The sequence below is a fragment of the Amblyraja radiata genome, chromosome 26 (assembly GCF_010909765.2).
Source record: "Amblyraja radiata isolate CabotCenter1 chromosome 26, sAmbRad1.1.pri, whole genome shotgun sequence".
NCBI classification, from domain to species: Eukaryota; Metazoa; Chordata; class Chondrichthyes; order Rajiformes; family Rajidae; genus Amblyraja; species Amblyraja radiata.
In genome coordinates this window covers 14569065-14580733 of record NC_045981.1, presented here as the reverse complement: position 1 = coordinate 14580733, position 11669 = coordinate 14569065, and the positions used below count along the sequence as shown (strand labels likewise).

The window sequence follows — 11669 nt, the reverse complement described above, 5'->3', positions numbered from 1 at the left end:
GATGACACTTCAGGCTCCGAGCATTCTGTGCCTGTTGATAAAACTCACTGTTCATTTGACTTGCCATCATTGATAATCTGTTTCAGTTTGGTTTATTGTCAAGTGTAGCGAGGTACAGTGAGGAGCTTTTGGTGCGTGCTAACCAGTCAGCAGAAAGACAATACATGATTACAATCGTGCCTTTTCCTACGTGTTGCCTATAAACCAGATTGGCATCTGCTGATGTGGGTAGAACTTCATTAATGTAGGCAGAAGAGACTGCAGATCAAGAATAAAACACAAAGTGTTTATATTTATATTGGTATCTGACCTTTGGAGGAAAAGATACCAGGAAACAACCCAAAAGACAAATAGTTTGCAAAGTAATGTACATAATAAGAACTTTTTAAGCACTTTGCGCTGATTAATAGACACAAAAAGCTGGAGTAACTCAGCGGGTCAGACAGCATCTCTGGAGAAAAGGAATAGATGAAGTTTTGGGTCGTGACCTTTAAGGACGGTCTCAGCGCGAATCGTCACCTATTCCTTTTCTCCAGAGATGCTGTCTGACCCGCTGAGTTACTCCAGTTTTTTTTCTGTCGATCTTTGGTTTAAACCAGCATCTGCAGTTCCTTCCTACACATTCTGTGCAGTACAATCGTGGAAACAAAAGAAACTCCCTTGTGCTTATTTTTAGATTATGCTGAATAATGCTTGTGCAGTCTTTCTGCACTGAAGCCTCAACGCCAAGTTGAGGTCTAACCACACAACTAATCCTGCAGATCTCCCATTCAGTGTTCAGACCCATACAGTTCCAAATCAGCCTGTTGCTTCAATAGAATAGATTAGGCTTGACAAGAATTGTTGTTTTAGACAAGTGGCATTTAGCGTTGATATAGGAGTCTAGTTTTTCAGTTTACGTTTATTCCAAAGGAGTTCGATGTGCAGAGATAAAGAAACAAAAGATAAAATAGTTTTCTGACATAATTCTAGTGATTAGAAACCCAACACTCTGTTGGTCGAGGTAAGGTCCCCAGAACTTTATAATTAAAGTGCTCGTTGCTCAAAACAGGCGAGAGATATGAGTCGAGTACATTGTTTTTTTGGATTCTCACACAAATAAAGTGGTTGTGTTTTCTAACAAGGGCGCAAATTTGTGGAGTAACTCAACGGGTCAGGCAGCATCTCTGGTGAAAATGGACACGTATTTGTGCTTCATGACCCGCTGAGTTACTCTAGCACAGGGGTGTCAAACTACCGGCCTGCAGGCCGGATGCGGCCCGTGAAGGGGTCCAATCCAGCCCGCGGGATGATTTGGGGAATTAGAAATGGTCGTGAATATACATTTTAAATTTAGTCTTTCTAACTAAAATAAGTGTGGGCCTGTTGGGTCCCCGTCCCCCAACTCAATATTCCACCACTCACCCGTTCCCGTTGTGGTGCCAGAGATCCCCGTTGTGACGCCAGTCAAAATGGCGGCGGGCCCGGCAAGCCTTCCCCAACTGCGCAAGTGCAGATATCGGGCCCACTGCGCACACCTGTAGCAACGCTTGGATTGTTTGCTGCTGTGGTTCAAAATGCTTTCCAAGAAAAGAAAAGTTGACATCGAAGGTCGAAGATTCAACGATAATTGCAAAGGTCGTTTTTTACTCCTGTGAGGTCAACGGCAAACCTGTGTGGCTGATTTGCTCGCAACAAGTGGCTGTGGCAAAAGAGTACAATATCAATCGACACTAGGAGACGTCACACGGAGAAAAATATGGCAAGTACGCAGGACGACTCAGAACACAAAAGACTTCACTGCATTATTCACCAAGAGGCGTTATGTTGCAGGAGCCTGAAAATGGACAATGTCATGGATGTAGTAATCAAAACGTAATCCCTCCCTACCACACTGAAGTTCCCTGGTTGAGCAGAGGAGTTGTGCTCAAACTTTTTTTTCAATTACATGCGGAAATTGGGCTATTCATGAAGGAGAACGGGAAGCCAGCGGCAGAGTTGGATGACCCAGACTGGCTACATGGTCTTGCATTTTTGGTGGATATAACAGAGCACTTAAATGCGCTTGATGTGAACATGCAAGGCCGCAGCAAACTTGTTACAGAATACTACGACAGCATTTGTGCCTTTCAAATTAAATTAGGCCTGTGGGAGATGCAACTATCCCGGAGCAACCCAGCTCATTTCCCCTAAGTTGCAGCCTGTGTGTGTCGCTCATGGGAATAATGACAACATGGACAGGTACAAGGACAAAATATCACGGCTGCAAAGTGCATTTCAGGATCGTTTCCAAGTCTTCACTCAGCTCGAGCAGGAATTCTCACTATTTTGCTCGCCCTTTCCGTCAACACAGCATCAGATGTGCCGTAGGAAACTCCAAACTGAACGCATTGAAGTTCAGTGTAACTCGGTTTTGAAATATAAATTTGAGACTGAGGGTCTGGACTCATTCCATCAATACCTGGAACCGGTGTACCCCAGGATGACAGACTTTGCCTCAAAGATCCTTTGCATGTTCGGGACAACATATCTCTCTGAGCAAGCGTTCTCCATAATGAACATTAACAAATCCAAACTGCGCTCGCAGCTGACACACAGACATCTAAATGACATTATGAAAATCACAACTGCCCAGAAACTGGTCCCTGATGTTGACAGGCCGGGTAAAGCCAAGAGATGTCAGGTGTCTGGAAGCAGCAAGTGAAAAATGAGTAACGCTGTTCGATGCACTGCGACATGTAAGCAAAATGCATTATGAAATATTGAGTGTTATAATATTATGATTCATTCATTTCCTGACTATTCTATTATTGTCAATGTGATCACTTCAATAAAAAATAGAGGCTAGCTGTGTTCATTGTCTGAGTTTGATTGCTGGAAGCAGGCTAATAAAAATTAGGTGCAGTTGTGTAGCCGACATTTACAGTTTGTTTCGTCATTTGTGTCTGCCAATGTTCGATTTCAAATCGTTTATCAATGGAAAGAGTGTGGCTCCCAAAACAATCTTAGCCAAAATGGCGTTGTTTTTTCTCTCTCTCATCACAACTTTCTTGTAGCCTACGACTGTAAGTTAATACCAATCATAAAAGTAATGCTTGTTCGGCAATCTTCTTCATCAGAAACAAAATTTGTAAAGTGAAACACTTTGTAGTTATAGCAGAGACTGAGACACATGAGAGGAGGTTGAAACAAATGAAGACAACGAAAGCCGTGGGAACACGCACGTGTGCGTTCGCGCGTGCACAACTGATCCAGCCCGCATGAAGTCACATTTTGCCCAATCCGGCCCGTGACCCAAAATGAGTTTGACACCCCTGCTCTGGCATTTAGTGTCTCTCTAAGGCAACATGATTCATCTTTGTAAACAATACCCTTTGTCACGTAACCCAGAATAAAGAGCATCACTGTGAAAATGAGGTAGTACTTTGGATTGACTTTGGAAAGAGTTTTGGAAGCAAGTAATTTTCCTATAACACCTTAACATTTCTACTAAAGCCTTCTTAGTTTATCTGAAAGTGCAGGTGGGAATATTCCTTCAAATGGAAACAAAGGTAAGGTCAATAACACCGCTCCGCCCCAACCCACAAGCTCCTTACCAACACATAGAGAGATTAAAGGACGTAGATTGAATATGACCTTCTCTTCCATTTACCTACGTTGACTTTGCCTATTATTGACTTAATCCCTTTGTTTGCAAAAACCTTTTCTTCTTATTTTTGACTGTGGCCAGGGTTTAGTAAGAATATTGGTATTGTTTGTGTTCAGGTTGTAAAAGGATTTGTGGCAGGGTCCATATCTGATCAAGCATTCACCGTGAATGCTGAGCTGGGATAATCGCTGTCGTTTCGATATTAAATGCGCGGTGAACTCTCAGTCACTGGCGATGGACAATAGGAGTCCCACTCACTGGGAGAAATCTCTGCGCAGGTAGCAAATTTACATTCCATCAAAGGCTATCAAGTTCTTCATGTAAGGCAGGAGATTTGAACTCGGCCGAACCTTAGCCAGCTTTGTTAGCTTTCATGAAAATCCTTCAACATTCTCAGATTTCTTTAAATCAGGTGTCTTTTATTTTTCATTGTTCATCTTGATAAGGGACAACATCAACACTTTGCGAGCTTTTAGAAACTGGCCGTGTGACATGCAAACAACTTTGGCGTGTTCGACATTTTCGTAAGTTTTCACCCCAGATATTTTATTGGACATCAATGCTTTCCTTTGATAGACACAAAAAGCTGGAGTAACACAGTGGGTCGGGAAGCATCTCTGGAGAAAAGGAACAGGTGACGTTTCGGGTCGAGACCCTTCTTCAGACTGAGAGTCAGGGGAGAGGGAAACGAACGATATGGAAGGTACATAGGACAAATTAATGAAAGTTTAGTCTCACTTTGCGTTTAGTCTCACTCTGCGTTCTACACAATGAACTGCGGATGCTGGCTTACACTGAAGATAGACACAAAATGCTGGAGTAACTCAGCAGGGCAGGCAGCATATGCATAGAAATTAATAGGTGACGTTTTAGGTCTGAAGAAGGGCCTTGTCTGAAACTTCACAATAAACAGTAGGCAATAGACAATAGACAATAGGTGCAGGAGTTGGCTATTCGGCCCTTCGAGCCAGCACCGCCATTCAATGTGATCATGGCTGATCATCCCCAATGCAAAAAGCAACAATGATCATGGAAAGGTGGAGCCCATAATGGTCCATTGCTGGCTGTGGGGTAGGTGATAACGAGTTATACAGACAGTGCAACTCAACAGGACAACAGTGAAACTAGTACAACGCCTAAGGTGGGGGAGGGACGGAGAGAGAGGGGATGCAATGCAATTATTTTGTTTGTTTCAATTTTGCAGTACGGAGCACAGATGGGAAGTATTGCTGATCAGGCAAATTTTGGACTTTAGACTTTAGAGATTCAGCGCAGAAATAGGCCCTTCAGCCCACCAAGTCCATGTCGACCAGCATTCACCCCATATACTAGCACTATCCTACACACTGGGGACAATTTAAAACAGATCCCAAAGTCCTCCATTTGAAATTAGTCGTATTTCATGAGTAAAAGGCTGGCACACTTAGAAATAAGATAAACCAAAAAAAATGTGGGAAGTGTTTTTGAACTAGTGACAGGGTTTGGATTATAACATAAAGGATAAACAGTGTCAAACGCTTTGACCAATTATTAAAAGTGGACGATAGAGTTTTGAGCTCTAATGTATATACACAAACCAATTACTTTAATTAACCAAATCTGGGACTGGGCCAGGTTTTGCTGGGCTGGGAAAGAGTCCCACTTTAAAACTACGATATCTGAACACATCATTCATTGTAATGGCAAGAGATTAGCTGCTTGATTTGAACAATCTTTAAATTACCACACCATTCCTTTCCTAAATCTGCCCAAGCTTGTTCCTGGACTTACTGCTGCCCGCGATGACCAGGTCAGATGTAACACTCTGAGAGGGCTGGCGAGTACAAGATAAGAAATCTCAATTTTTTCCCCACACTCAACAACCCCAAAAGTTTTTCCCCACACCCAACAACCCCCCCGCATCCATCCACGACCAGGGGCCGCACACAGAGCAGGGAGCAGGTAATTGTTATAAAATTGCAATGTTCAGCCTAAAGATTTTCTGCAAGTTCACACCAAAAAGAGAGGATAAATTATAGGCAGCACATCCTCAAATTCCCACTCCCCCCCTCAAAAAAACCCTCCTGCGTGTGAGTTCTTGTTTTCTTTTTTATTTTGAGGAGAAGAGGTATAGGTGAAGGATTGTTCAAGACGTTGAGTCTCAACACTCAATTAGCCCAAATCGAAGCACGGCAAATTTATTCAGTAATATTAGAAATTGGCTCTGTGGAAGCTATTGCCTTCCCAAGATGAATTATAATATTTTGCTTCTAAATGCTTAGGTTACATAATATATCTGTTTTAGAGCTGCATTCATTTGTGTTTGCATTAATTCAGCTGGTTCTGGCATGTCACTGGTATGGAAAACTATTCATGGTTTCCCTGAGGGAACAGGAAAGGTTGATAATAGTGCAGCATTTATTTGCCTCTGGATTTGGTTTAAGTTGTCTTGATCACTTACCTACAGCCTGAGGGCGGCACAGTTGAGTTTAGAGATTTAGCGCCGAAACAGGCCCCCAGCAAGGGAAATAGGCCCTTCGGCCCAACGAGTCCGCGCCGACCATCGATCCCCGCACATATCGACGTTCGAGACCCGCTGCGAAATCCTCGACTTGTCGGTAATCGTAGACACACCGAGCACTAGAAATGGTCTCCGCGATTTGGTCGACTGTGTTTTGCGCCCTCTTGCCCTTTCCCCGCTGTCCTACGGATTGACACACTGCCTGGAGATGAACTTTTCGGTATCAGGCATAACAAATGGACTCGATATACAGGCACTCACGTTGATGATGAACAGTCGAGTCGCACTGTAGCTGGGTTTCGATCCTCCCCCCACAGGGAGGGCGGCTCTTCTGAAACTGTCCCACCTTCTCCGGATTTGCTCTGGGTCGATCAAGTGGTTGCAGGTGTTGCGGACGAATCCGACGAACAGTATGCACCTCCCGAGGGAGCTTCGACGCTGTTTCGCCGGCCATTTTGTGCAGTTCTTTACTTAGCAGATCGCCTATCTTAGCACACTGCAGCACCTTCTTCAATGAGGCGTCCGATTCCTTGAGAATCGCCCACTGGATGAATGCGTGCCTGCAGCCCATGACCAGTCTATCCCGCAACGCATTGTCTTGGCACTTTTCACAGCATTGAGCTTTAAAATCACATGCCTTTGCCTTGGTGAGAAGTTCGGCAAGAGATTCGGTGATCGATTGCCCTTCCCGTTTAACCGTCCGATAGAAATCGAGCCGAGCTGCGAGGAAATTTCGACATTCTACGAAATGCAGCTGCAAAGCCGTTGTGATTTCAGCATGTGAGGCTTCAGTTACTTCTTCTGTAAGTAAATTTTGAAGCGGTGCAAATGTTTCTGGAGACATTGATGAACACAAGAGAGTCTACTTCCTCAGGTCAGTCGTAATTGCCATACTTTCAAAATAAAACTCAGCGCACATTAAATGCGACGACCACCTTTCTCGCTTGGGATCGAATTGCCAAGACATGTTAGTTTGAGTATACAACAGAATTCAAATTTTTTTTTTTTTTAAGTCGAAAAATAGGCTTATCTGGGTCTTTGGGCGCAACCGAAATATCCCACTTCTGACAGCACTTTTGTGTTCTTTTTCTAGGTCTGCATGAAACTTGAGAGTCTTCAAGATACAACAGAAATCTTTAATATATCACGCAATGCTGGCAGCAAGACAACTCAAAATGGTTGCACACTCACGCTCTACAGACAGGACTAAACTATATACAAAACATCTCCCTTTGTCCTGTGCAGCGCCTCCTGCTGCACGGGAGGAGCAACTGGTCCTCCCACCCCACACACTCCACCAAACATCACACTAGGTGAGAACGGGAAGCTGGTCCGACTTGGGTGGGGGAGGGATGGAGAGACAGGGAATGCAGGGTTACTTGAAGTTAGAGAAATCAAATTCATACCACTGGGTTGGAAGCTACCCAAGCAAAATATGAGATGCTGTTCCTCAAATTTGCGTTTAGTCTCACTCTGCGTTCTACACAATGAACTGCGGATGCTGCCTTACACTGAAGATAGACACAACATGCTGGAGTAACTCAGCAGGGCAGGCAGCATATGCATAGAAATTAATAGGTGACGTTTTAGGTCTGAAGAAGGGCCTTGTCTGAAACTTCACAATAAACAGTAGACAATAGACAATAGACAATAGGTGCAGGAGTAGGCTATTCGGCCCTTCGAGCCAGCACCGCCATTCAATGTGATCATGGCTGATCATCCCCAATCAGTAACCTGTTCCTGCCTTCGCCCCATATCCCCTGACTCCGCTCTCTTTAATAGCCCCATCTAGCTCTCTCTTGAAAGTATCCAGAGAACCAGCCTACACCGCCCTCTGAGACAGAGAATTCCACAGACTATTCCTTTATTTCCAGAGATGCTGCCTGACCCGTTGAGTTACACCAGCATTTTGTGTCTATCTTTGGAATCAAATCTTATTTTCTATGCAGAAAGCACTTTTTTTTCTTGACTAGGATGTCATTTATGGGACGTATTACCTAACGCTCCTGAAGTTGATTTCCTAACGATATCCTGTTAATTTGCCCATTAATGACATGGGCCGTTGCCTGATTTTTTTGCAGAGACCAAAACCTTTTCCGGGTGGATAAGTAAACCTACACACAAGTCAATGCCATGGAAACTACTTTAGGAAGTCCTATAGTGTCTTTGGCAAGCTGGTTCAATGTCTACTTGGCAGTCAAGCAAGCTTGGGAACTGTGATACCCAATGTAAAACCTTGGTTCTGTTTATGCAAAGATGCGAGTGCCCACAGCTTCAACTATGACATTATTGCTCCAGTGAATCTGTCCAAGAATTACAGGCAAACTTAAAGTTCAGTTTTCTGTACATCATATGCTTGTGCCTATTATAGTCAAACAGCAAAATATCAGTAAAAACCCTACCGACCTGAAAAAGCTGCCAATGCAAATTACACCATAAGACTAAAGAGATCATTATTCTCAGTTGTAAACCATAGTGTAGGAAGGAACTGCAGATGCGAGTTTAAGCCGAAGATAGACGCGATGGGGACGGCGGGGACTTTAAATCTTCGGCCGCCGGCCTGCGGCCTACACCAACTTAAAGCCGCGGTCTCCGGTGGGGAAGAGCCGACTCTGGACTTACCTGGACTTGTACCTTGTCCTTTTACCATCTGGACGCCCGCAGCAACGGCTGCGGAGGGTTGAGGTCCCGACCACGGGGGGAAATGGAGGAGGACTGGCCAAATTGTGTGCCTTCCACCACAGTGATGAATGCTGTGGTGGATGTTTGTGTTAAATTTTTATTGTGTTTTTGTGTGTGTTCTTTATAATTGTACCGCTGCTGACATATTCATTTCACTTGCATTTATGTGCAATGTGACAAATAAATTCGTATTGTATTGTATTGTATTGTAAAACAGCAGGTACAGCAGGCAGTGAAGAAAGCTAATGGAATGTTGGCCTTCATAACAAGAGGATTTCAGTACAGGAAGAGAGAGGTTCTTCTGCAGTTGTATAGGGCTCTGGTAAGACCACATCTGGAGTATTGTGTACAGTTTTGGTCTCCTAATTTGAGGAAGGACATCCTTGTGATTGAGGCAGTGCAGTGCAGCAAATTGGCTACTCTACATTGTCAATGAAATTCAAATACAAACTCTGGAGCTGGATATTGTGCAAACTGAGAAATATTGGTTAAGGAGGAACTGCAGATGCTGGAAAAACCGAAGGTTGATAAAAATGCTGGAGAAACTCAGCGGGTGAGGCAGCATTTATGGAGCGAAGGAATAGGCCATAGGAATTAACCTATTTCTTCGCTCCATGGATGCTGCCTCACCCGCTGAGTTTCTCCAGCATTTTTATCTACCCTTGAGAAATAATGCTGTCTATTTTCTGCATGTGTGAGATAAAGATGTTTGAGGGCATTGAGAGCGTTAGATCAAGTTCAAGTTCACATAAGTTGCAGTGAAATGAAACTTACCATGCAGAGTTACAATTTGAAAGGACACAACACACGACAGTCCTCCTCCTCCTCCTCCTCCCTTGTTCACCCGTGGTCGGGGCCTTGACCCTCGGTAGTCACCGCTACGGACGGCCCGATGTTCAAGCCCTCATGTCGGGTTGGTCGGGATGGTCGGAACGCCGACGTCGGCACAGGTCGAGCACGGGGCATTTGAGGAGAGTGAAATGGAATTCATCTTTCAGGTCATCTCTGGAGAACATGGATAGGTGACGTTTCAGGTCAAGACCCTTCTTCAGATATTAGTGTGCATTTGATTCAAATAATATTGTGCTCAGGGATGTTTCTACGTGGGACGTTCAGAATTGCAGGGCAGCAACGGTGGTGCAGCCGGTACAGCTTCTGCCTTACAGCGCCAGAGACTAATTATCTTTTCATAAACGAGTTATTCTTTCTAAAAGAGAATGCTGCTGATATGCAAGATATAGTCAGAACAAAACACAGTGGCAGGGCGGTAGTGTTGCTGCCTTACAGCGCCAGAGTCCCGGGATCAATCCTGACCACTGGTGCTTGTCTGTACGGAGTTTGTACGTTCTCCCCGTGACCACGCGGGTTTTCTCCGGGATCTCCTGTTTCCTCCCACACTCAAAAAACGTACAGGTTTGGAGGTTAATTGGCCTGGTATAAATGTAAATCGTCCCCAGTGCGTGCAGGATAGCGTTAGTGTGCGGGGATCGCCAGTCGGCGCGGACTCGGTGGGCCGAAGAGCCTGTTTCCGCACTGTATCCCTAAACTAAGCTAAACTAAACTAAAACTCAAGTATTATTTTAAACCTTATTCTCCACAAAAGGAAACATGTCAACGTTAAATTCAGTTTGAAATAAAATCATCAATGTGTAAAAGTTTGCCCAATTTGATATCTTGAAGAACATCTGTAATTGAGTTACATGTAAACCTTTCTTATTTATTCTAGGCATAACACTGACTCCAAAACATCACAAGTCCATTAGCCAGAGAATGAACTTGGTCTGAATGGAACATTAAAAATAAATAATATTCAACATGCTAGACAGGTCCATCTGATTTATGCAGACATTTGAGATGCCTACATATATACAAGAGATTGAACAAATAATGCTTTGGAGTATTTGACTAAACTGATAAGTCATTACCTCGAACTCAGTTCTGCATATTAATTCAACTGCACAATAGCAGTTTCTTATCAGTTTTCTGACAGAGGTGGTTTACATCTGCAAATTGCTTTTGGGAAAATATCCACCGTTAACTTCAATAAACTGAAGCAAATATTTGTTGATATTGTTTGATTAGTTAAATTGTCTTTTCAAGATATTTAGTTGTATTAGTTTAGAGATACAGCGCGGAAGCAGGCCCTGCGGCCCACCGAGTCCGCGCAAAACAGCGATCCCCGCACATTAACACTACCCTACATACACTAGGGACAATTTACATTTATACCAAAGCCAATTAACCTACAAACCTGTACGTCTTTGGACTGTGGGAGTCAACTGAAGATCTGGGAGAAAACCCACGCAGGTCACGGGGAGAACGTACAAACTGCATGCAGACAAGTACTCGTAGTCAGAATCGAACCCGGGTCTCTGATGCTGTAAGGCAGCAACTCTACCGCAGCACCACCATGCCGCCCAAATAAATGAATAACAATAATAGTAATAACATGTTTTGTATGAATAACAAAACATGTGCAAACCTTGAGTGCAACCGTTAAATCATTTTTCAATTTATACATAATATCCCTTGTCTGTAAATTTTAATGTTTGCACTTTGATGCTGAGCATTGAAGTAATGATTGTAAAACTTTCAGATTTTTCTTTGCTTTCCCACATATAATCTGTGTTCAGCTGTACATGGGAGCGTGATCTGAAAATTAAATATGTACAAGCTAACCATATGTGAGGAGTTATTGCATTTATTCTGTGCCTGATTGTAATTAGAAATTTCATCTGGATTGAACAGAAACTTTATGTGGTAACCCACCTGGGGAAACCTTATACATAGAAATGAAAAACATTAAAATGCTGTTTGCAAAAAAAATATTGGATCATGAGACATGAAGTTTGATAACAC

The 11669-nt window shown here is 43.5% G+C and overlaps 1 pseudogene; it reads left to right on the top strand.

Moving 5' to 3' along the window:
* Nucleotides 1-1656: 1656 nt before the first annotated feature.
* On the top strand, nucleotides 1657-2754 carry LOC116987764 (annotated as a pseudogene).
* The last annotated feature ends 8915 nt before the right edge of the window (nucleotides 2755-11669 follow it).